The sequence below is a fragment of the Mauremys reevesii genome, linkage group 10 (genome assembly GCF_016161935.1).
Source record: "Mauremys reevesii isolate NIE-2019 linkage group 10, ASM1616193v1, whole genome shotgun sequence".
NCBI classification, from domain to species: domain Eukaryota; kingdom Metazoa; phylum Chordata; order Testudines; family Geoemydidae; genus Mauremys; species Mauremys reevesii.
In genome coordinates this window covers 51,134,022-51,158,285 of record NC_052632.1, presented here as the reverse complement: position 1 = coordinate 51,158,285, position 24,264 = coordinate 51,134,022, and the positions used below count along the sequence as shown (strand labels likewise).

At 42.6% G+C, this 24,264-nt stretch overlaps 1 protein-coding gene across 3 annotated transcripts in view; it reads left to right on the top strand.

Annotated features, from left to right (window-relative positions):
• Positions 1-24,264, top strand: part of XPO6 (exportin 6) — a 113,231-nt gene that overhangs the window by 5,605 nt on the left and 83,362 nt on the right. The window lies entirely within an intron of this gene.

Here is a 24,264-nt window from a genome sequence, read left to right as displayed (position 1 = left end):
TTTTAAGAACAATACAGGGAAGGGGGACTTCCTCCAGGAAAACCCTTTTTCTCTTCCATCATCACCTGTTTTAAATACCTCACAGCATCCCATTCTTCTAGTCAGAGGGCCGGAGGCAGGTTGTCCAAAAATACATTGGTGCCGGTCCTAGTTTGTGTCAGAGTGACGTGAAGCACTCCCTCACTTTAGGCTGGTCTACACTAATGCTGTAAATTGTTCTAGGTTGCGCTAGTTCAGGTACATAAGTTCCATAACTGAAGTTTATGTAACTTAGGTCAACTTACAGCGGTGTCTACGTCACACTATGTCAACGGGAGCTGCTCTTCTGCCGACATAGCTTCCACCTCTCGGAGAGGCATGTCTTCACTAGACCTGCTAAATCTACACCACTGCATCCATCGCAGCGGTGCTGATTTAGCTGGTAGTGTAGCTATGGCATTTGGTTTTGGAGCAGAGAACTAAGTTCTGTGCTGCTACTAGACTCCAACAGGACATAGAGAAGTGGGAAGTATACAGTGCAAGCAGCAGCATCATGCAAGTAGAAAGCCTAAATAAAACAGGGATGCACAAGATAACATACCACAGCTTGTAGAAATCAAAATGGACTCTAACTGTGTTTGAGCCTTTTTCCTAAGCTTTGCAGAGCAGGAATCTGTGTGTGTATTTGTGCATGCTATAAAATAACCTTCCAGATTATTTTTGCAACCATATGTACTATCACTTCCTTCTTTTTAAGTGAAAAACTTACTCTGCAGAAATTGGCTATGACTTAAGCCCCACATTTGCCTGGGAATACTGCCTGGTTGCCACTGGCAAATACATGTTAAGTCCTGTCTATTTTGGTCCCTGTCCAGTCTTGCTGGCCAGCTATACATTATTTTGTAATATAACTACCGAGGAAACCTGTTGCTGTACTGAGTGGTCTACAATTGTTGCATAAACAGTGGGCTGCTTTGTGTGTCCCAAATTTTTCATATATTAAATCCCTTAAGTCATACATAACCTTAAAAAGAGAGCCCTTTTTAAACCATTCTGAGAAAATGTGATCTAGTGGATTGACCAGACAAGCCTAGGAGCTTTAGAGTTCTAGCCCCAGCTCTAAAATGTTACTTCCTTTTTTGAATGTTGGCAAGTCATTTAACTTTTTGTATCCTGCATAGTCCCATTTTAACAAATGAGGGAAATACTCCATGAAGACTGAGGCTTAACTAATTAATGGTTGTAAAGTGGTTTGTATATAAAGTTAAATTCCACTTACCTGACTAATTTATACCCATTCAGTGCTGCGACAAGATTACCTTGTAGACGTGTCCCAGAATGCCTCGTGCCATGATGCAACAGAACTAGCCAGCTGGTTATGTCTGATACAATGCAAACTTTGTCAAAATTCCACTCTGGAATAGGATAAGGCTGTGAGTTTACAGGCACACAAGTTAATTTTGGAAAGTTAGAGGAAAAGAGGATCAGAACTGAGATTGCAATGGAAAATTAGGTTTGACCTTAACTAGCGGGTGGCACACTAGTGTAAGCCGAGCTTACTCCTTGTATCGCTCCATTCTACCCCACAAACTCACTGTCCTTTCCATTCCCTTCTATTTTAGGGACACCCTGCAGCTTCCCCTAATCTTCCTCTGCCAGGGATGCTATGCACCCTTTGTTCCACCTCCTCCATACCAGGGTCCCCCATTTCCCCCCCCCCCCCCAGCAGCTCTGTGTGCACTTTCATTCCCCTCTGTGGCTGGGACTCTCTCCCATTCCCCCATCTCCCACAGCAGGGGTTACCCCCACTCTGTCTGTTTGTAATGTGGTGGTTTTTTTTATTGTTGCATCTGATCAACTCCAGAATTCCAGGGAATATTCTAGGCATCAGTGGCCAGAACCCTATTAATTTGAGGGGAAATTAGTAAACCAAAAGGAGGGAAGTGGAGGAAATGTGAAGCCCCTGCCATCTGTTTAGCACCACCACAGCCTTAAAGCACCTCTGCATTTGAAATGCCCGTCAAGTTAAGTATAAGGTCTTCACAAGCTCTGCAATCATTAAGAAGCTTCCATGTCTTCATAATAAAAGCTTTTACTTTTAAAATAAGTTCACTATCTCTGTAGTGCCATAGGTATGCTTTGTGAAAATGATGCAAGGAGTCAAGTTCAATTGGCATGAGAAACATAACAAAAGTAAAAACAATGAGGAGTACTTGTGGCACCTTAGAGACTAACAAATTTATTTGGGCATAAGCTTTCGTGGGTTAAAACCCACTTTGTCAGATGCATAGAGTGGAGAAAACAGTAGGCAGGTATAAATATACAGCACATGAAAAGATGGGAGTTGCCTTACCAAGTGCGGGGGGTGGGTCAGTGCTAATGAGACCATTCAGTTAAAGTGAAAGTGCGCTATTCTCAATAGTAGAATACCAAGGGAGGAAACATCACTTTTGCAGTGATAATGAGGCCAATGTAATCAGGGGGCCCATTTCAAACAGTTGACAGGAAGGTGTGAGTAACAGTAGGGGGGAAATTAGTTTTTGTAGTGACCCCTCCACTCCCAGTCTTTATTCAGGCCTAATTTGATGGTGTCCAGTTTGCAAATTAGTTTGCAAATTCCAGTTCTGCAGTTTCTCCTTGGAGTCTGTGGGGTAATTACAAAAAGGAAAGGGACCAGGAGGAGTGGGGCTAGTTAAGGAGCCCACCCTGCTTGCTAAATTGGTAGTAAAACAGAGCCTCTGCCCATTTAAAAAAAACAAATCAAAACAAAAAAAACGGTTCAATGAAAAAAAACAAAATTGGGCCCAAACAGGCAGGCAGCAAACAAAAAATTAAAAAAAATGAGTTAAAAGCCCTAAGGGCATAATGGCAAAAGTAAAGGGAGGGGAAAAAATGTGCAAACATAAAAAAGTTAAATCCCTAAAACAGTACTTAAAATGGTAAATGCTCAGTGTATAGAACAAGAGGCATGGTCAAAAATTTAGGAAAAATTACTTTAAACCAAGAGTAGTTTTAAAGTACTTTTATATTGATGTACTTTTATAATAATCATGATTAAGGCTAGTCATTTGTCATGTTCAGTTATATAAAAACGTATGGTTCGGTCATGAAAGGTCCGGGAAGAAGAGAACTGTTAATTTTAAGGAAAGCAGTCATGGTTATGTAGTCAAAGCTAAATAGTCTTTATTTGGTATTCAACTAATAGAGTAATGTCACTTAAAATCAGTATCCCTGTTAAGCCAGCAGGTATCCTGAAGCAGCAGCAGCAATCCCTGCAAATTAATCCAAATTTGGGTTTCTGCTTTCATGGCCTCAAGTACATCCCTGAGATTGACTTGGCAGTTCTCTCTGTTCTCATAAATTAGTTCAGCTGTTTACCACCTCATCCACAGACCTCCTCTGCCAAAACAAAACTCTCAAAATGTCAGTTATACATCTGTTGTACCAAGAATTTTGCTTCATAACTTTTTTTAATGGTTTGCTGAATTGATCACTCCAACCAATGCTGTGTTTTAAGAGTATGGAGTTAGCAGTCTGGCTGAGAGAGAGACTCAGAAAAATGCTCATTCAGATGATACCATCCAAGAAGCAACTTGATCAGCTGTGCATGCTTTGCTGTTTCTTTCTTCAAATTTGAGTTCGGTGTTCAAGTGGGTCCTCGAATAAGAGACAGTCCATTCTCTGAAACACATGCACTGATGCAAATGCCCTACTCTTAGAATCCTTGAGTGATGAGCATGTTAAATTTGTTAGGAAAGTGGATTCTACTCACAAGATACCTTTATTTCTAGCTCTTTTCTTTATGAAGTGCTGGGAAAGTGGGATTGTCTTAATTGTATTGCTTACTTTAAGTAGGTCTTTATCCAAGTGTCCGATTCTCATTAATTATGTTTAAGGAGGGGAAAGGAAGCGTTTTCTTCTCTTCACTCCACCAAAAGTCTCTCCTATAGTCTCTTTGAACAGTCTCCACAAATTATAGAACCCCTTTTCAAGCCCCATAGGCACTTCTTTGTCTAAGAGCTTGTCTACACTACAGAGCTTTTGCTGGTATGCTGATGTAGCCCTTTAGTAGAGATGCAGTATGCTGGCAGGCGGAGTTCTTTGGCTGGCTTGGCTACACCGCCACTCTGAAAGACTTTAGCTACGCTGACAGAAGCATTCTTCTGTCAGCATAGTTGCACCTATCCCAGGTGTTATGCCAGCACAGCTATGTTGGCTAAAGGGGTGATTTTTTTTTTTTCCCCATACTGCTAGCCAACATAGCTATGCTGACAAAACTTTTTAGTGTGGACTAAGCCTAACAATTTCTGCCTTTCACAATTTTCTTTTGACTTGAGCTCCAAGTCTTTGTTTCAGCCTCCCCATATTTGTGGCAATATCTACAGCCTGGTCTACACTGCAGGGTTAGGTCAAATTTAGCCACATTAAGTCGATTTAAAAATGAATGTGTCCATGCAACCAACCCCGTTCCGTCAACCTAAAGCAGCGGTTCTCAAACTTTTGTACTGGTGACCCCTTTCACATAGCAGGCCTCTGAGTGTGACCCCCCCCTTATAAATTAAAAACACTTTTAAAAATATATTTAACATCATTAAATGCTGGAGGCAAAGTGGGGTTTGTGGTGGAGGCTGACAGCTCGGCACCCCCCATGTAATAACCATGCTACCCCCTGAGGGGTCCCGACCCCCAGTTTGAGAACCCCTGACCTATAGGGTTCTTAAAAGCAACTCCTGTACTCCTCCCTGGCGAGGGGAGTAGCACTAAAATCGACTTTGCTGGGTTGAATTTGGGGTAGTGCAGATGCAAATTGATGGTATTGGCCTCTGGGAGCTATCCCAGAGTGCTCCATTGTGACTGCTCTGGACAGCACTTTGAACTCCGATGCACTAGCCAGGAAAAGCCCCAGGAACTTTTGAATTTCATTTCCTGTTTGGTCAGTGTGGCGAACTCGGCAGCACAGGTGACCATGCAGTCCCCCCAGAATCGTAGAGCGTAGAATGTTTCTGGGCTCCCCCTATCATCTCCGTCCCTGAGGTTATCGCAGATTAGAAGGCCAAAAAAACGCACTCACAATGACATGTTTTCCAAGCTCATGCAGTCCTCCAGCACTGATAGGGTACAGCTTAATTCAGTGGCAGAGGCCAGGAAAGAATTAAGTAAGCGTGAAGAGCGGAGGCAGGATGCGATGCTGAGGCTAATGGGGGAGCTAATGGACATGATGAAGCGTCTGTTGGAGCTGCAGGAAAGCCAACAAGAGCACAGCCCCCTGCTGCATCTACTGTATAACCGCCTCCCCTCCTCCCCATGTTCCATAGCCTCCTCACCCAGACTCCAAGAATGCGTGGGGGAGAGGGGGGGGGAGTTCCAGGCACCCACCCACTCCACTCCAGAGGATGGCCCAAGCAAGAGAAGGCTGCTGTTGATTTTTAGTGTGGCTACAATAAGCAGTGTGGCTTTGTCTTTCCCTCCTCCCCCACCCCACCCCGGCTACCTTGTCCATTATCTTATTTTTTTTTAATGAATAAAGAAAGAATGCATGGTTTCAAAACAATAATTACTTTATTTCGAAGTGGGGAGGGTGGTTGGCTTATAGGGAATTAAAATCAACAAAGGGGGTGGGTTTGCATCAAGGAGAAAAACATACAAGTGTCACACCGAAGCCTGCCAATCATGAAAGCATTGGTGACTGTGAGCTGAGCAGGCTCCATGCTGCACGGGTTATCCAGGAAAAAACGTGCTAAACGATTGTCTGCCATTGGTTTCACAGAGGGAGGGGTGACTGATGACATGTACCCAAACCCACCCATGACAATGTTTTTGCCCCATCAGGCATTGGGAGTTTAACCCAGAATTCCAATGGACAGCGGAGACTGCGGGAACTGTGGGATAGATACCCACAGTGCACCGCTCTGTAAGTCGATGCTAGCCACGGTAATGAGGACGCAGTCTGCTGACTTAATGTGCTTAGTATGGACATACACAATTGTCTGTATAAAATCTATTTCTAAAAATCGACTTCTACAAAATCGACCTAATTTCATAGTGTAGACATACTCTACATGTTTGTAGATGCCTGCATCCATTTTGTTGATTTGTTTTTACTAGTTCTTCTAGTTCTGTGTTAGTCTCTAAGGTGCCACAAGGACTCCTCGTTGTTTTTGCTGATACAGACTAACGTGGCTACCGCTCTGAAACCTGTCATGATGTTTTGAGGTGAGGTAGAAATAACATGATCCAGTGGCTGAAAATTGAAGTTTAGACATATTCAGACTGGAAATAAGGTGTACATTTTTAATAGTTAGAGTAATTAACCATTGGAACAATTTACCAAGGGTCGTGGTGGATTCTCCGTCACTGACTATTTTTAAATCAAGATTGGTTGGAGTTATATTGGGAAAGTTCTACGGGCCTGTGTTTATGCAGGAGGTCAGACAGTGGTTGCTTCTCACCTTGGAATCTGAGTCTGAGATACTCCATACCAAGGACTCTCCTATTCTTATGACTGGAAGTCCCCCAGTCTTTCAAGCTCCCCTCTGTGGGCAGCTGCGGGACCAGGAGAATGAGGTTGATCTCTGTCCTGGGGGAGGTGGGGGAGAAAGGAAACTGCCTTGCAGGAGCTTTTCCCCAAGGCTCTGGCATCAGTTTGTTGCTTCTCACTGGTGGTGATCAAGGGGTGGACTGGAGTGCATCAGCTCAGGCTGATCCATACCTAGTCATATACTGGCCACTTTGTTATACTTCCTGTTCCTCTAGTTCAGGGATTCTCAAACGGGGGTTGCGAGGTTATTACATGGGGGATTGCGAGCTGTCAACCCCACACATAGTGGGGCTCAGGCTGTCAGCGGGAGCCCCTCCAGCCCAGCTTCATTCCCACCCCCCTTTGCCACCAGCATTTAAAATAGTGTTAAATACTAAAAAATATTTTTAATTTATAAGGAGGGTAGCACTTAGAGGATTGCTGTGTTAAAGGGGTCACCAATACAAAAAGTTTGAGAACCCTGCTCTAGTTGAAATGTGGGAGGTCAGCCCTTCACTTGTACATGCATTATACGCATAGTGGGTCCCATCTGCCGCTGAAGGAGGATTCAGATGAAAGAGCTCTTCTGTATTTAAAGGGATATTTCCATGGTTTTTTTTTTTTTTGCTTCATCAGTGGACTAGGTACTTACTCTGATTTTGTCTTAGTATTCCTTGTTCATCCTTTCTCTGACACTCCTCTGCAAAAACGGTACCGTAATAGTAGTAATATTTATCTTGAACCAACTTCTGTAGAAATAAATTAAGTGCAGCCAATGTGTTTGTTGCTGTACAAGGCATAGAACTCTCAATTCCTGCCCAGAGGATCTTACAATCCATACATTCCAGTCTGTAATTCTGTGCCAATAGTGTGCTGTGTGTGGCAGCGTGACAAGAGCTTCTGCCCAAGGTAGTAGATTTGACTCTTAATAGGAATGAATGCCAGAGAACTACCTGGAGAATGTGAAATTGGGATTTCTCGATGCAATTAAAGCTCCAGCATTGGTTGCCTTTTGCAAACTGAGTTGATCAGATACTGGATTGTGCTTAAATTGGCAGTTCTCCTCAGGGGAATATGCTGTACTGTCAGTTTCTTCTTCTATTCACTTTCTATTTGTATTAATGGAAAGCTTTATGTCTAGTAAATAGGTAGGTGTGTATTTTTAGGGCTCTGTAGGCTTGGATTACAATCAAATGCAAATTAGAGTCCTTGTTTGCTTGTTACTGTGATAATTGTTTGTGTTGTATGTTCAGTCACCTTATTTTTTGTCTGTGTAGCTCTCAGTTCAGGTTTGTGTTTGCAAAAATTGTAGGCTGTAAAGTGTTCAGACTAGTGCTCTTGAAAACGCACTAAAGCAGATTGTACAGTTTGGTGCAGGTAGGCAAATGTGACACTGTTAAAACTCTTCTGCCACCCCCAGACTCTGAACAAAAGAGAGATGCAGCTACTACAGTAGAATAGCTCATTAGAGAGAATCTTCTTTAAAAGCAGTTTAAAATTGTGATGTCTTTGTGCTGATGAGCAGGTGGAGCAGTGTTCTCTTTTGAAAATTCAGTTAAAAGCTTTACAAAAAAAATGCTCAGCTGCTGATGATTTTAAATACAAAGCTGGGGGACTTCATTTACTGTGATCCTCACCTAATTCACATTGTATCTGCATTGTTCGTATAATCTTTGGTGCCAATTGTGGTGGTTCATCAGAAAAGCAAAGAGATTCCAGACTTTACATTAAAAATCCTTTTTCAATGGCTAGCTTAAGTTTCCAAAGCCCAACACATGGCCAAAATATTGATCTTCAAATACATGATGATCTCTGGATACTCTGAACCATTCTTCCCCTTTTCTGTTGAATATGGTTTCCTCCCTCTGAGAACTTTCACTTATTTATTCACTCAAAATTCCAATGGACTTGATTAGCTAGAAATGGAAATTGCTTGTACACATTTGTTTGGCCTGTTGCGTGATCTTGTTTGTACTTTTTAGATGTGCATATCTAGGTAAAGGGGAAGTGATCTCAAGCTGTGGTGGTGACTGACTTCTATCACAGATAGGTTACTGTAGGAAGGACCATTCTTTTTTTCTTTTTTTTTATAGCACCCAGCAGTGTGCTTTGGTGCTTTACAGGACAAATAGACCAGGTTCCTGTCTCCAGGATCTTTCCATTCGTATTTTAGGTGTGACCCAATGATTTGGGGTAACAAATAGTAGGGAGGATGTGCAATGAAGGGCAGGACTGCAAAGTTGTTTGGTTTAGGCATATGAATTTCCAAATTTAATTAATAGGATTTTAATTGTTGAGTCACTATTTGCAGGTACTGAGGAAAAAGCAAGTCATCTGTGTAGTATCTCACCATTCGTAAGCTGGCAACTCTGTTAACCACACTGGGCAGGTATTTGACTTTGTTCCGTGTCCGCTGACCTCAAAAGAGCATACATCTATTTTACCTGGGTTAACTAATTTGATCCATGCCTGTCATCTGTGATAGCTAGAAAAAAGCAGTTCCACTCGCAAAGAGCTGCTTATCCTATATACACACTGAAGAATGTGTAGTGGTTGGAGCTGGACTGTGGGTTCTAGTATTAACTCTGATATTTACTTTAACCTTGGGCAAGTCATGCAATCTCTATGCCTCAGCTTATCTATAAAATGATATAGTGCCAGGGTCTTCAATTTCTCGTAGTGTAGAATATATCTTAATGTTTGTCTTGGACACCTCCCCTCTCATTTAGGATCATGCAACATCCTTATGGCAGCTATAGCAATTGTTCACATGGGAAAGTAATATATTTTATAATAGTCTCTTAATGCAGCTGGAATCAAGGCAGCAAGTCAGTATCATGTGACTAGCCAGCACCCCACAGACCACCAGTGGCCTACAGATTACAATCTGAGAATGGCTGATGTAAAACTCATTTCACAGAGGGGATGGCTTATGCTTAATATATGTAAAGGTGCCATATAAAAACTTATGATGTGAATACCATATGCCACTTAGTGTCATCATTCCAGCTCTTCTAGCTTCATTTGGCAGGTTTCTCAAAGAAAATATGGACCCTGAATATAACACTTATTTGGGGTCTGTGACCGAACACAAGAGCAATGCAAGGTTTACTGTGCCAGCACTGTTCAGATGGAGGAGGAGGAGCATGCACCCCCCAAAAGGCAGCTGGATTGTATTTACCATTGGCCCTCATGCAATCATCCATTAAGATAGAATTTGACCCTAAACATTTGAGCCTTTTTTTTTTTTTTCAAAACATGGCTTTAGGTTTAATTAACTGTGCTTCAAACCATGTCTGTACAGGAAGGTTTGAGAAATATGACCCCCCGTCAACAGGCGGACTGCAGGCCAAATATGGACAGCCAGATGCTTTTGAACGGGCTGTGACATCTTATTTATTTATTACCACCATTATTGTTGCCATGTGAAAAAAGTGTTTCTCTGGAGTCTGAACCTTGACTATACCTTGGACAAGAAATTTGGGCCTTGACAAAAAATAATTGATTACTGTAGATATTCTAGAAGCTGGTCATGCCAGCTTGAGCGCTTGTGTGTATCAGAAGGTGCTTACAGGAGATGGTATTTATAATAGTGACAAATTTCTTGCATGTAAGATAGATTTCCATAGCACAGTCCACTCCAGAAGTGGTCAATCTGTGGCCACTTTTATTCCTTAGGTCACTGGTAAGAAAATGTGTTTATTTTTTTAACAGAAAACGAGCTCTGCCCTGGGACTTTTAAATGGAAGTGTTGTTAAGTTCCAGAAGTAATTCTGGATGTGACAGAGCACTCCAAACAGCTGCACTGTGGCTGCTCAACAGCTCACATGTTGGCCATCTTGCTCTGTTGCAGGTTGGGAGGAAGAGTAGCAGCTCTGGTTGCTCCATTGCCTGCTCCATCCTCACTTGATGTTTGTCTTTTGTTATTGTGAGATACACCAATAGTTTGCCATAATTTTCTGCGGTGGGTTTTGGCTTAAATAGTGGTGTGTAGATAAGTCAGTTTTGCAAATGGGGTGCCATGTTGATGAATTGCTGAAGCTCTGGCTGTTAACATGAATGAAGCAGGTCACCAGATTGTGTTTGCAGTCTGCCAGTCTATTCAGATATACCATGAGTGTTAGCCGTTTCTGAACGTAAAATGAAGCTTCATCTAGTTTCGATTCGTTAAACCACAAAAAAGAGCTTGAAGTGCAGCAAGGAAATCCAGAATGAAGCCTGAAGAACTCCTTTAATTTGCCAATAGTACATCAGTAATTTAGTACATATAATATAAGGATTATTCTGCTGGTGTATGCACTGTTTCAGACTTGTAACAGGAGACTTGCATTTGAGCATTGCAGATATTTCTCCCACTATTAAGGAGACCCTTCCAACATAATGTTGGCGCCTAGTGTTGCATTGTACCAGTATTGTCTAATGGTATTAGTCATTCAGAAAATGACTAAAAGGTAATGTCTAAGTGCCTATTTTAATACTGGTTGTTCCCCTTACAATTCTGCCTCCATGTAGTGCACATTTGACCTTTCTAGAGATGAGAAATTTGGTGTGTAAGAATTTTGCATACTTGTTACGCTTCATAATCCTACCTTGCATCGTTAAATGCTGCAAATTCAGAGGCTATGCTTCAGTTGTGTCACAAATTACTGTTTCAGACTGCCATTATCAACACACTTGCTTCATAATTTGTTCAACTGCATCTAGGGAGAGATTGGCTGGGTTAACGAACCCTGACACTAAAGGTCACCTGAGGAAAGTTTATTTAAAAGATGAGCTTAAAGTGGCCCTTTTGATTTTTTTCTGATTCTAATAGCTTCTTTGGAGTTGTTCATATCCTCATGTTGCCTTGAAGTTCTCAAGGAACTACCTGAAGATTTCCCACCAATTCTTAATATAAATTGGTTGATGTGAATTATTTTCCTGGTACTTTAATGCATTCGATTCAGTATATATTTACCTTCAACTATGTATTCTTAAAAGTGAGCTGCAAAGTTGTTTTTTTGTTTTGTTTTTGTTTTTAAATAGCTGTAACATTCAATAAGGAGAAATAAAATGGCTGTTAAAATATATGAGAAATCAGAGCTGTGGCCTTCCTGGTTTCTCCACTAGTGGGTGGTGTCTCAAACACCAACACTGCTATTTTAACTAATAAAATAGATAAATGTTTAAATTGCATTCATTGCATAGTACCCAATGGCCCAGATCGACATCAGGGCCCCGTTGTGGCTGGTGCTGTCCAAATACCACAGAAGGCAGTCTCTGTGTTGAAGAACTTAGTCTAGTGTGTGTCACCATTGGAAAGAAAATTGAAAGAAGGCGGAGAAGGGTGATGGGTAAGAAAATGCATTTACATAGGCTTGGAATAGTTTGATGGTACTGAATCACTGTTTTAAAAAATCAGCAGTCCTCAGTGGCTTTCTACATGGCTATTACCAATTTACTTTCTATGGGCAGCACAGAAATAGATGTAGGGGAGGAATTTGGAGGAGATGGTAGTGCTTCACAAGCTATTTCACTCAAGTGTTTCATCTGTGTGGAAGAATGTGCAAAGGAGAGAAATGAAGCAGCCAGTGGTTCAGGCTGACACAATTGGTTTGGCAGGAGGGGGTATAATTTGATAAGATACTGGAACAGGTAAGTATGGAAGGGCTGAGTTGTGAAGGCCCAAGAGGTTTAAATTTGTGATGGAAAGGGGAGACAGTAGATGGATTCCTGGGGGGAGAGGGGAAGAGGGAGGTGACATCAGAATGATGTCCAAGATCCTAGTGGCTGCATTTTTAATACACTGGGTTTAGTCCTCTGACTAGTTGGTGGCTAAAATTTCTCAATGCTTGTTAATTTACAGTATATGGTGAGGCCATTTACCCAACACTCACTAGCCCAAGAAATAAGTCTAGTGGCCTCTGAAAAATATCTCTGCTGTCATAACCTCTCAGCACATGCAGATATTAAACAGAGCTGGAAAAGTCAAAACAAAGGAATGGGGGATTGGATTCAAAATCTGACTAGAGTAGAGGTAGAGGACAAATTACTTAATAAATCAATGGAGAGAGAGAGTTTTTTGTCCTTTAGCTTCATTTTGAGAGGGAAAATACCATCAGTATTGTGCCACAAAAGACTGGATGAACTGTAACATTCAAGGTGTGTGATTTGCGGGGTATAAAACCATTCTCAAATGTCAGAGGAAACTGTCCCACAACTGAAGTTGTATTTGTGGATGCAGTTAACATTTTGAAAGAACACTTAGCTTTTAGTAGGTTTATCTGTATTTTTTCATACCGGGATATGCATGTCTCCAAATTCATACCTTAGGAAAGCAACAAGAGACACCAGTTTCCTGTTGAAAATGTTTGGCATCATATTTAGAGCATAGTTCTTGTTCTGATCAATATTCTATACTGAGCGTTTAATATTAAACATTAAAAGGTTAACAGCTTGTGTTGGTATGGAAAATCATTAGAGACAAGCTTTTAAAAATATTCACTTCCTTTTAAAAAGCATTAAATCTTGAGAGCAAAACCTGAATAATTCAATCATCTCTATAGGAACAAATGTTTTTGGGGTGGAGGAACTGAAAGCCTAATATCTAGGTTTACTTACATATTTGTGAAAATTTAGTTAAGCTTTTTACAATGTGAAATGAAGGAAGAAGGTGATGCTGGGGAAACAAAAAAAACCCCAAAACCTTTAAAATGGAAAAGCTTCCCAGGGGAAAACTTTAAATTGTTTATAAAGTAATAAGTAGTTTCTAATTTCTATTCTATTCAAGGGGAATATGTATCTCAAATATGAGTTTGTTTCAGGTGCAGTCAAGATAAATCGATGATTCTTTTGAACTCTAAAGCTTTAGATGTTTTTAATTGGATTCATGCAATGTTGTTATAGCCATGCTGGTCCCAGGATTTTAGAGACACGAGGAGGGTGAGGTAATACCTTATATCGGACTAACTTGTGTTAATGAGAGACAAGATTTTGAGCCTATACCAGGGGTCGGCAGCCTTCTGCATGCAGCCCATCAGGATAATCTGCAAGACATTTTGTTCACAGTAACTGTCTGCAGGAACCGTCCCCCCGCAGCTCCCAGTAGCTGCGGTTCGCTGTTCCCAGGCCGCGTGCTGAAGGTTGCCGACCCCTAGCCTACACAGAACTCAGCTTCAGATCTGGGAAACATACTTAGAGTTTCTCTGACTAATAGCTTTCATTGGACCATTTTCTGTCATGTCACCCACCTTGTCTGCCTAATTGGATATAGGCAGTTTTGGGGGCTCCAGTGGATGGTGGTGTAATTCAAATATGAAGGCTCAAATGTTTGCCTGTAATTCACATCTTGGCCTATGCATACTTTACTGTAAATGCTGTAAACACTTTGATTCAGAATTAGTTGTCAGTCCCACACTGTTTGTAGCTTTAACCTATAATAATTCATTTTATGACTAAAACAATATACTATATATTGCAGTAAAATACTGAATGGCTTTTAAATATTAAAAAGATATGTCAGTGACATTATAAGCTACAATAAATCAGGGTTTACAAAATCTAAGCTGTCAATTTTTGGCAAATCTTAATCCTCTTTTGACCTAGAAAATAACTAGAGGTTGGATATCCAGTTAATTGCTGTCAAGCCTTAAAGTAAAATGAAAGAATGATGGTTCTGAAATTAGCCTACATACCTAGTTTACTTGAATGCCTGGAAACTTTTGCGGATGGATGGTCAATATTCCAGAATCCACAGCTATTTGGTGACAAACTATAATTTTTATTTCTTTGAAGTAAAGGAGGGAATTATGCTTTTCTTTAACTATTAATCAATTGTTTTCTAGTCATATAGGTTGAAGACTTTGGATTAGCAGATAACTAGGCTGAGTAAATATCTACACACCTCTAAAGAATCCTTATAAAACTATCTGTGGTAAACTTCACAAGGCAATGAAAAGGGAAGGGAGTAGGAATTAAAGAAATGGTTGAAATGTGATAAGAATGTGAATATGAGATGTGTTCTAAATAGGGCTGTCAAGCGTTTAAAAAATTAATCGTGGTGTTTAAATAAATGGTATTCTATTGTTTAATATTTTTGGATGTTTTCAAATATATTGAATTCAGTTACAACAAAGAATACAAAAAAACAACTACCCCCACAAAGTAGTCAAGGTAGACCAACTGTGATGAACCTCTCCATAAGACATACCCCCTACTGGATTCAAACGTTCTCTGGTATCAGTGTGTGGATGTCCTGGTGAGATACGGCAGTCTGTTTGACTACCAGTACCCTTGCCCCTAGGGCTTTGGAGTGGAGCCCGGAGCTGGAGCGTGGAGCTGCAGGTTTTTGCCTGGAGTGGACCTGGAGCACAGCTCCAAAGCCCTGCTTGCCCCTAAACACTTCTTCCTCCATTGTCCTTTCAGGGCACCATTGTTAACTGGCAGCCACAATTTATGAAGCAGTGGGATAGGTGGATGAAACATCTTTTGAAAAAAGTTTGGGGTGCTGAATCTGCCTGCCCGCCTTATAAATAATTTGTGTACTCTTATGCTGTGGTGAGACTGAGACTCTGTCCTAGTATCTGGGAAGTCCCTACCAGTGGAACTATTTTGGGTGTTCTGTCTGCTTTGCAAACAGGATTGATTGGATGTTGAACTCTCCCCCCCCCCCCGACCCCCCCGGACTGTGATAGCAGGAGGGAACAAGTGTTCTTCCCTAAAAGTTCTAACCAGCTTCTCAATTAGTGATCTCTGATACACGGTGGAAGAGTAAGGCTGTTATGCCCTCTGCAGTTAGTGAAAGTGAGTGGGGGATACTTTGGCTCTTTGTTGATGGGGATTTTTAATGCCTCCCCCAAGGTAAGGTGGATTGCCAGCTTCTACACAGAATAACTCGAAATCTTGCCAGTTGCAGCCCAGTCTCAAGCCTTTCTGGGGAAGGTCATTGAGGTGAGAGTTGGAGGCTATTTTCAGCAGCACCTGGTGGTCCCCAGTTGCTTGGGGTTCAAACAACAAGACCAGACAAGGGTACGGCAAGGAAATTAGTTTCAGCAGTCAGTCTCCTCAAGGCAGTGCCCTGATTCCATTACTCAGCCTTGAGATGGGAGTGTATCCTTTCTTATGTCAAGGGGCCCTATCTATGGGAATAATTGCAGCACACTATGTGGAGCTAACCTTGAAAGCTACTCAAACATTAGCAAATGCAGAATACTGCTGCCCACGTGAGTAGACCTGACTGGCAAGAGTTTATTGCACTTGTACTGTCTACCTACTGACAGCTCATTTCTGGGCAAATTCAGGGTGCTAGTTTCTATCTGCAGAGCCCTTAATGGACTAGGTTCCAGTTAACCTAGGCCATTTCTGCCATGCCACCTTCATCTGGTAGAAACTTTGAGCTCCATGTATCTTGCAAGCTGGAGAGCATAACAGTCTGGGGGGGGGTCCTTGTTTTCTTCTGTCCCAAATCTATCTTAGTCTGAGTAACTTTAGAGCATGCTTTGAAATAAATATTTGTTCAGGCTTTCCATAAGATGCAATTCTGGGGAGCCCTGTTGTCCAGTGTTAGTTGTGTTTTCCGGTGTGTGGCACTCTCAGGAAGGGAAGATTTGTTTGTTCCTAGTTTGTCCTGTGCTCTTTCAAACCTATGCGTAGAGTACCCATGTCCTATAGCAACTGGACACATGATGAATACATAGCTAGTTTCAGCAATCCCATCCATGGCTTTCTCAAAACAAATGTTAACACTAAATCTGTTTTGTATTCTTTGGGTTTTTTTTATAATGAAGACATAGATTGAGATTTAAAGAAGGAAAACCAAAAAAAAAAAAAGGGGGGGGCAGAGGGTTAGGCTCTTGAATATGTGAACTGACTTTCAAAAATGCAAAGTGCCCAGTAACTCCCATTAGTCATTGGATAAGCTGCCAAGTCCGCAGTACTTTAAAAAAAAAAAAAAAATCATGTAAGTAGGAGCTTAATTTTAAGCATCTGTTTTCTTAAATTGTCCATTGTGCATCAACAATTTTTTAGATAGGAAGAGCTATCAAGAAGCTTGAAAAGCGTAGAATTAATTGTACCAAACAAGGCAAGACCTGATGCTCCTAGATGAATATTAGCGTGCGTGTGTGTGTGGCTGCTGTGTAATCTTTTTGTGAGAGGCCTTCCTTCAGTGGGATAGGAAGAAAAACACTTCTGCTGTGGAGGAAATTGGCTGCTTCATATTGCTGTGGTCAAAGTTTGACAACTCACAATTCATTCTTCCCTATTTGACATCTGAAGCAAATATTGAGATGTAACGTTTGCCCTTCAGCAGCAAGGGACTGAATTGCAAGAGTGTACGCTAAACTGCTGAATTTGTACATTTAAATCTAATCGAATAGCAGGTAGTAGGGTAGGAAAGAATATAAAACAGTATGCACTCCACTCTACAGAGAGAAAGGAATGTGTGGAAATGTCATTGTGGATATATTATATAAACAACTTTTGATTATTTTGGAATTTTTAAAAAATTGAATCCTCAGACTGAGACTTTATGCCAGGGTGGATTTGATTTAATTAAAATCATGATTTAAATCAGTAGTCAGGAAGACTCGATTTAATCATGGATTTCTACACAAAAGTGCATTCTTGTCGGTTTTATTAACCTTGATACATATTCTTCACAACTCAGATAGATGTAGGTTTCACGGTACACACTATACATTTTTAAAGTGATTTATTCAGATTAGTTTTACAGCTATATCAGAAAATGAATAATTGTTTGGTTATTTCATTTACCAAAGGCAAATGGTAAAAAGTAAAGGTAAATGAAGCTATTGGGAGGTGAACTATCTCCAGTTCAACAGGTTAATCATTAATATTTGAAGGATTTTCTTGCCATGCTATATTAGGAGGAGAACATCACCAGACAGACATTTAAATTGTTTTATTTAACTAAAACAACAACGTTGTGTGTTCTGGATTTTTTTCTTCAACAGCAAACATAATAATTTAACAAAACAAGCATATGAATTTTTGAATTTAGTTAAACATTCAAGTTTTTTAAAATCAGGTTTGTTTTTGTTAAAATTGTTTTTAACTAAAATAGTTAAATGAAGTGTGTGTTTTTTGTTTTTTTTTAATTAAATCGACTATGTCAGCCAGGTCAACATGAGAAACTTAAAATATTGGCATCTGCAACTAACTCAGTTGTCTTCACTTTCATTTTCCTGCTTGTTCGTAATCTGGAAAAGAAAAACAAGCTTTCCTGCTTTCAGGTCCCAAACAATTTCTCAATTTGGAATGATAGAATATTTTCCTTTGGACTCTTTCTACACCATCAGAAGAAGCTACTGCTGTTAAAAGTGAGATTATCACTTCAACAGTCTCTGAATGCAAGTGCTTAAGTGACTTCCACCAGTTCACTGGTGTGACTTTCTTTAAAACATCATCAACAAACATATATTTCTTGAATGGTTCACCCTTAGCTCTGAAGTTTATTATAGTTGGCATTATGGAGGGATGATTGCTGGATGTCCATGTCATAGCCAACTCATCCTCTTCAGCAGTTAAGGTTTGACCCTGGTACAGAGTATTTAGAACATTTGCGAGAAAATGAGCTGGAGATGGTGCTTGTCCATTTGTTTTTTTAACGCTTGTAATTTAAGTCTGTCATTGTATATTTCTCTTTTAAGATCTCACTCAGTTCCTTCCAAATTTCAACAGCGTCAGCAATAAAACAGCTATTTCCCTGCATTTTGTTCAAGGCTACAGAAATAGGCTTCAGGGTACTCAGCATATGTTCAACATTTCTCTTAAGCCCAATGTTGGGAACTTTGGCTGTGACAGTGCCATCTATTTTTTTCATGATTTTGTTCAAAAACTGTCATCAGATTAGGCCAGGTCTTGATACAGTGCTCAAAACAGTCCACTACTGCGTTCCAGCACACGTCTTGTGGGAGAATTAGCTTGGTTCCTCCCATTTTTTTTCAGAGCAGCTGCTGCAAAGTAGTTGTTATGGAAGTATTTTGCAATTTCAACAACATTCACCTTTATTTCTGGAACACTGAAGTCTTTGGCTAGGAGGTTCATCAAATGAGCACTGCAGCCGTGTGTTAGCTTGGGGACTCTCTTCTAAATTTCTTCTCACCTTGGATACATTTGCAGCTTTGTCTGTGACCAAGCTGTGTACTAGACACTTGATGTATATTTTTCTCCACAGTTTGTTAGAGCTTATACTGCTACTTCTTGTAAGTATTCTGTGTGTGCATTTCCTGATGTATCAATTGTGGCTTTCACAATCACAAGTGGCTTTTTCTATGGAGCATCCGATTTTTGAGATGCATGGAGGAAGGACAACAGGAAAATGTGTATTTTCTGTTTAGCAGCAGAATGCTAAATCTTAGGGTACGTCTACACTACGGGACTATTCCGAATTTGCATAAACCGGTTTTGTAAAACAGATTGTATAAAATCGAGTGCGCGTGGCCACACTAAACACATTAAATCGGTGGTGTGCGTCCACGGTCCGAGGCTAGCATCGACTTCTGGAGTGTTGCACTGTGGGTAGCTATTCCGTAGCTATCCCATAGTTCCCGCAGCCTCCCCCGCCCTTTGGAATTTCCGGGTTGAGATCCCAGTGCCTGATGGGGCAAAAATCATTGTCGCGGGTGGTTCTGGGTACAGCCTCACCCCTCCCTCCCTGAAAGCAGCAGACAACCGTTTCGCGCCTTTTTTGCTTGGTGAACTGTGCAGACGCCATAGCACAGCAAGCATGGACCCTGCTCAGCTCAATACCGCAATCGTGGATGTTTTAAACACCTCGCACACTCTCGTGCAGTATATGGTGAACCAGGACCTTCAAACCGAGGCGAGGAGGAGACGGATACGGCAGCGCGGCGATGACAGTGATGAGGACGTAGACACAGAATTCTCTCAAACCGCGGGCCCCTGCGCTTTGGAGATCCTGATGGTAATGGGGCAGATTCTATCCATTGAACGCCGATTTTGGGCCCGGGAAACAAGCACTGACTGGTGGGACCGCATTGTGTTGCAGGTGTGGGACGATTCCCAGTGGCTGCGAAACTTTCGCATGCGTAAGGGCACTTTCATGGAACTTTGTGACTTGCTTGCCCCTGCCGTGAAACGCCATAATACCAAGATGAGAGCAGCCCTCACAGTAGAGAAGCGAGTGGCGATAGTCCTGTGGAAGCTTGCAACGCCAGACAGCTACCGGTCAGTCGGGAATCAATTTGGAGTTGAAAAATCTACTGTGGGGGCTGCTGTGATGCAAGTAGCCAAAGCAATCACTAAGCTGCTGCTACGAAAGGTTGTGACTCTGGGAAACGTGCATGCCATAGTGGATGGCTTTGCTGCACTGGGATTCCCTAACTGTGGGGGGGCAATAGATGGAACCCATATCCCTATCTTGGCACCGGAGCGCCAGGGCACCCAGTACGTAAACCGGAAGGGGTACTTTTCAATGGTGCTGCAAGCACTGGTGGATCACAAGGGACGTTTCACAAACATCCACGTGGGATGGCCAGGGAGGGTTCATGACGCCCGCGTATTCAGAAGCACTACTCTGTTTAAACGGCTGCAGCAAGGGAATTACTTCCCAGACCAGAAAATAACAGTTGGGGATGTTGAAATGCCTGTCGTTATCCTGGGGGACCCAGCCTACCCCTTGATGCCATGGCTCATGAAGCCATACACAGGCAGCCTGGACAGTGGTCAGGATCTGTTCAATTACAGGCTGAGCAAGTGCAGAATGGTGGTGGAATGTGCATTTGGCCGTTTAAAGGCGCGCTGGCGCACATTACTGACTCGCTCAGACCTCAGCCAAACCAATGTCCCCTATGTTATTGCTGCTTGCTGTATTCTCCACAATCTCTGTGAGAGTAAGGGGGAGACCTTTATGGCGGGGTGGGAGGCTGAGGCAAATCACCTGGCTGCTGATTATGCGCAGCCAGACACCAGGGAGATTAGAAGAGCACACCAGGAAGCGGTGCGCATCAGAGAAGCTTTGAAAACGAGCTTCATCAATGGCCAGGGTACAGTGTGACTGCTGTGTTTGTTGATGAACACCCAACCCCCTTGATTGACTCATTCCCTGTAAGCAACTCACCCTCCCCCTTTGAGTACATCTTACTTATGCAAATAAAGTCACTCTCATTTAAAAATCATGAATTCTTTATTAATTCATTATAAAAAGAGGGAGAGAAGTAAGGGTGTGGTTTGGGAGGAGGATAGGAGGGATGGAGAAGGCCATTAAAAAAATTTCACAGTAACGACAGCCTTCTGGTTGGGCTGTCCACGGGGGTGGAGTGGGCGGGTGCACGGAGCCTCCCCCCACGCGTTCTTACACGTCTGGGTGAGGAGGATGTGGAACATGGTGAGGGTTGAGAGTGGTTATACAGGGGCTGCAGCGGCACTCTGTGATCCTGCTGCCGTTCCTGAAGCTCCACCAGACGCCGGAGCATGTCAGTTTGATCACGCAGCAGCCCCAGAGTTGCATCCCGCCACCGCTGATCTTCCTGCCGCCACCGCTGATTTTCCTGCCGGTGTTCCTGCCGCCACCTCTCATCTCGGGTGTCCCTCCTGTCCTCACGTTCACTGGCATCTTTCCTGTAATTTGATACCACGTCCTTCCACTCATTCAGATGAGCTCTTTCATTGCGTGTAACTTCCATAATATCCGAGAACATTTCATCTCGCGTCTTCTTTTTCCTGCGCCTTATCTGTGCTAGCCTTTGGGATGGAGGGAGGGACGCTTGAAAAATTTGCAGCTGCATGAGGGAGAGATATTTTAAAAGATACATTTTACAGAACAATGGTTATACTCTTTCACAGTGAAAAGCACTATTCACCTTACATAGCCCATGTGATTTCCCTACAAGGTCACATTTTTCATCTTAATACTGAGTGCCTGCAGCTCTGGAGTTACAGATCTCACAGACACAGGTCCAGGCATCAGAATTCAGCTTGCATGCGGCCATGGTAAGCCACTGTCTTTCGGCTTCTGTAGTGATTTACCCCTCCCCCCAACGCATGGCTAATACCACGCTAGCTCCCTGCTAATCAACACCCTTCCCACCTCCCCACCCACTGCGTGGCTGGTAGCTTGGGGAAGATCCCCGCTGGCCAAACACAAAAAAGATCATCAGCATTTCACTCCTCCCCTCCCCCCGCTTGGCTACGTGCAGGAAAGGATTTTTTTTTAAGCTGCTGCAGTCCACGAACCCAGTAGGAAAATGGCCATCCCCCTTACTTAAATTCCTGATTTTTAACCAGGTTATCCTGAACGATATCACTTTGCTGAGGATAACACAGCGAGATAAAGAACGGATGCTTCTTGAATGCCAGCAATCTCCGGGACCATACGCTGCTATGCTTTGCCATGCAATGATACCTGATTACTTGCTACATGCATGGCGTGGTAAAGTGTCCTACCATGGTGGGCGGAACAAGGATGCCTTGCCCAGAAACCTTCTGCAAAGGCTTCTGGAGTACCTACAGGAGCGCTTCATCGAGATGTCCCTGGAGGATTTCCTCTCAATCCCCGGACATGTTAACAAACTTTTCTAAGTAACTATACTGTCTGCGAATGCATCCCAAGTCCTCAGGGCAAATCAATCATTAAAAAACGCTTGCTTAAAAAACAATGTTTGCTATTTGCAAAGGTACACTCACCAGAGGTCCCTTCCATGGCGTCATTGTCTGGGATAGTTGCTTGGGAGGGCTGGGAGGAGGGTAATTCCGTCAGGGTGAGAAAAAGCTCCTGGCTGCTGGGGCTCACGGAGTGCTGTGTGCTCTCTGCTAAGTCGTCCTCCTCTTCTTCATCTTCATCTTCCCCGTCTGCATAATCCTCAGACATGGCAGAGATTACAACCCCCACCTCAGAATCCACGGTCAGGGGTGGGGTACTTGTGGCGCAGCCCCCTAAAATTGCATGCAGCTCAGCATAGAAGCGGCATGTTTTTCGACCTGCCCCGGACCTTCCGTTTGCTTCTTTGGTTTTCTGGTAGGCTTGTCTGAGCTCCTTAACTTTCACTCTGCACTGCACTGAGTCCCTGCTGTGGCCTTTATCCGTCATAGCCTTAGAAATTCTTTCAAATACTTTTTCATTTCATCTTTTGGAACGCAGTTCTGTTAGCACTGAATCCTCTCCCCATATAGCGATCAGATCTAGGACCTCCCGTGTAGTCCATGCTGGGGCTCTTTTTCGATTCTCAGGAGACTGCATTGTTACCTGTGCAGATGAGCTGTGCATGGTCACCTGTGCTGATGAGCTCTCCACGCTGGGGAAGCAGGAAATGAATTTCAAAAGTTCGCGGGGATTTTCCTGTCTACCTGGCCAGTGCATCAGAGTTCAGAATGCTGTCCAGAGCGGTCACAGTGGTGCACTGTGGGATACCGCCCGGAGGCCAATACCGTCGATTTGTGGCCACACTAACCCTATTCCGATATGTTAATCCCAATATTAGCGCTACTCCTCTCGTTGGGGAGGAGTACAGAACCCGATTTAAAGAGCCTTTAAAATCGATATAAGGTGCCTCCTAGTGTGGACGGGTGTGGCGTTAAATCGGTTTTACGCTCCTAAAACCGGTTTAAACGCCTACTGTAGACCAGGCTTAAAGCATCCATTATCAGTTGCTAGGAGAACAGCTGTATTTTTCTTAATCTTTTATTAAATTATTGGTTCTCATAGTGTGTGATATGGGGATGAGGAAGCTTAGAAATATCCTCTCCAACTTGGTTCTGCAGTGGAATGCTAGAAAAACTGGATGCCTTGTGTGGAGCATGTGGAATTGGGCTTTAGCAGTAGAGAAATTCATACTGCTTCTGTAGGTGGTGTAGACTGATCTTCTCCCAGAAGACTACCTGTCACAGTGCTAGTCTGCCTGAGGCTTTGTCCACACTACACAGCTTTTAGCAACAGGGCCATGTCGCTAAAAGTCAGGCACTTTTGCTGACAAAATACTTCCACCACCTATGAGCGGGATTTGTGTTGTTGATAGGAGAGTGCTGCTGCCCACAACGAGCCATTTATACTGCCACTTGCTGTGGCTGAACTTTTGTCGGGCGGGGGGGCGGGGGGGTGAGAAGGGCTTTTTTAAGCACCTGTGAAATTGTCAGTGTAGGCAAAGACTTGGTTTATATGTAACTTTTTTCGTGCCTGACATAGGACTACAGTAGATGCTTGCCTCCCTGTGCCACTACCCTTTGTATAGTCCCGAGGAAGGTCTGGGCTTAAGTCTGTGGTCTTATTAGTGAAAGAGCAAATGTTGGAGAAATGACAAATGGCATGTCTCTTCTATAACAAAACCATTAGTGATAAAACTGACAAGAGGGCTCTCCATTATAAGAGTTAGATGAGAAGGGCAAACACAGTGCCTCCATACTGATTGGGTCAAGAATCGTCCTAACTCTGGCTCAACATAATCATTCCATCTCCAGACACTGAAACAAATGAATTAGTCCCATTTATTACAGGTGGCCCTCGGGTGAAATAAAGCTGTAGCTACCTTGTAACTGCTGCCTATTGAGCCGCTGTCTTTGAGGTCTTCTAAAAACCAAGCTGCAGCTGGCAAAAAAGGAAAAGATATTAGGCAACTCATCCTCCCTGAATCAAATTATTAAACATTTGTATAGCAGTCAGTCGTCAAAGCTCTGTACGAACATTAATCCTTTAAATCCCTCCCATTTCCCTGCGCCAAGTGGAGTACATTGGTGGTGCCCCCTCTCCCCCCCTCCTTTTTTTTTTTTTAAAAACAGATGAGCAGACTGAAGCAAAGAGGTGGCAAACTGACCAT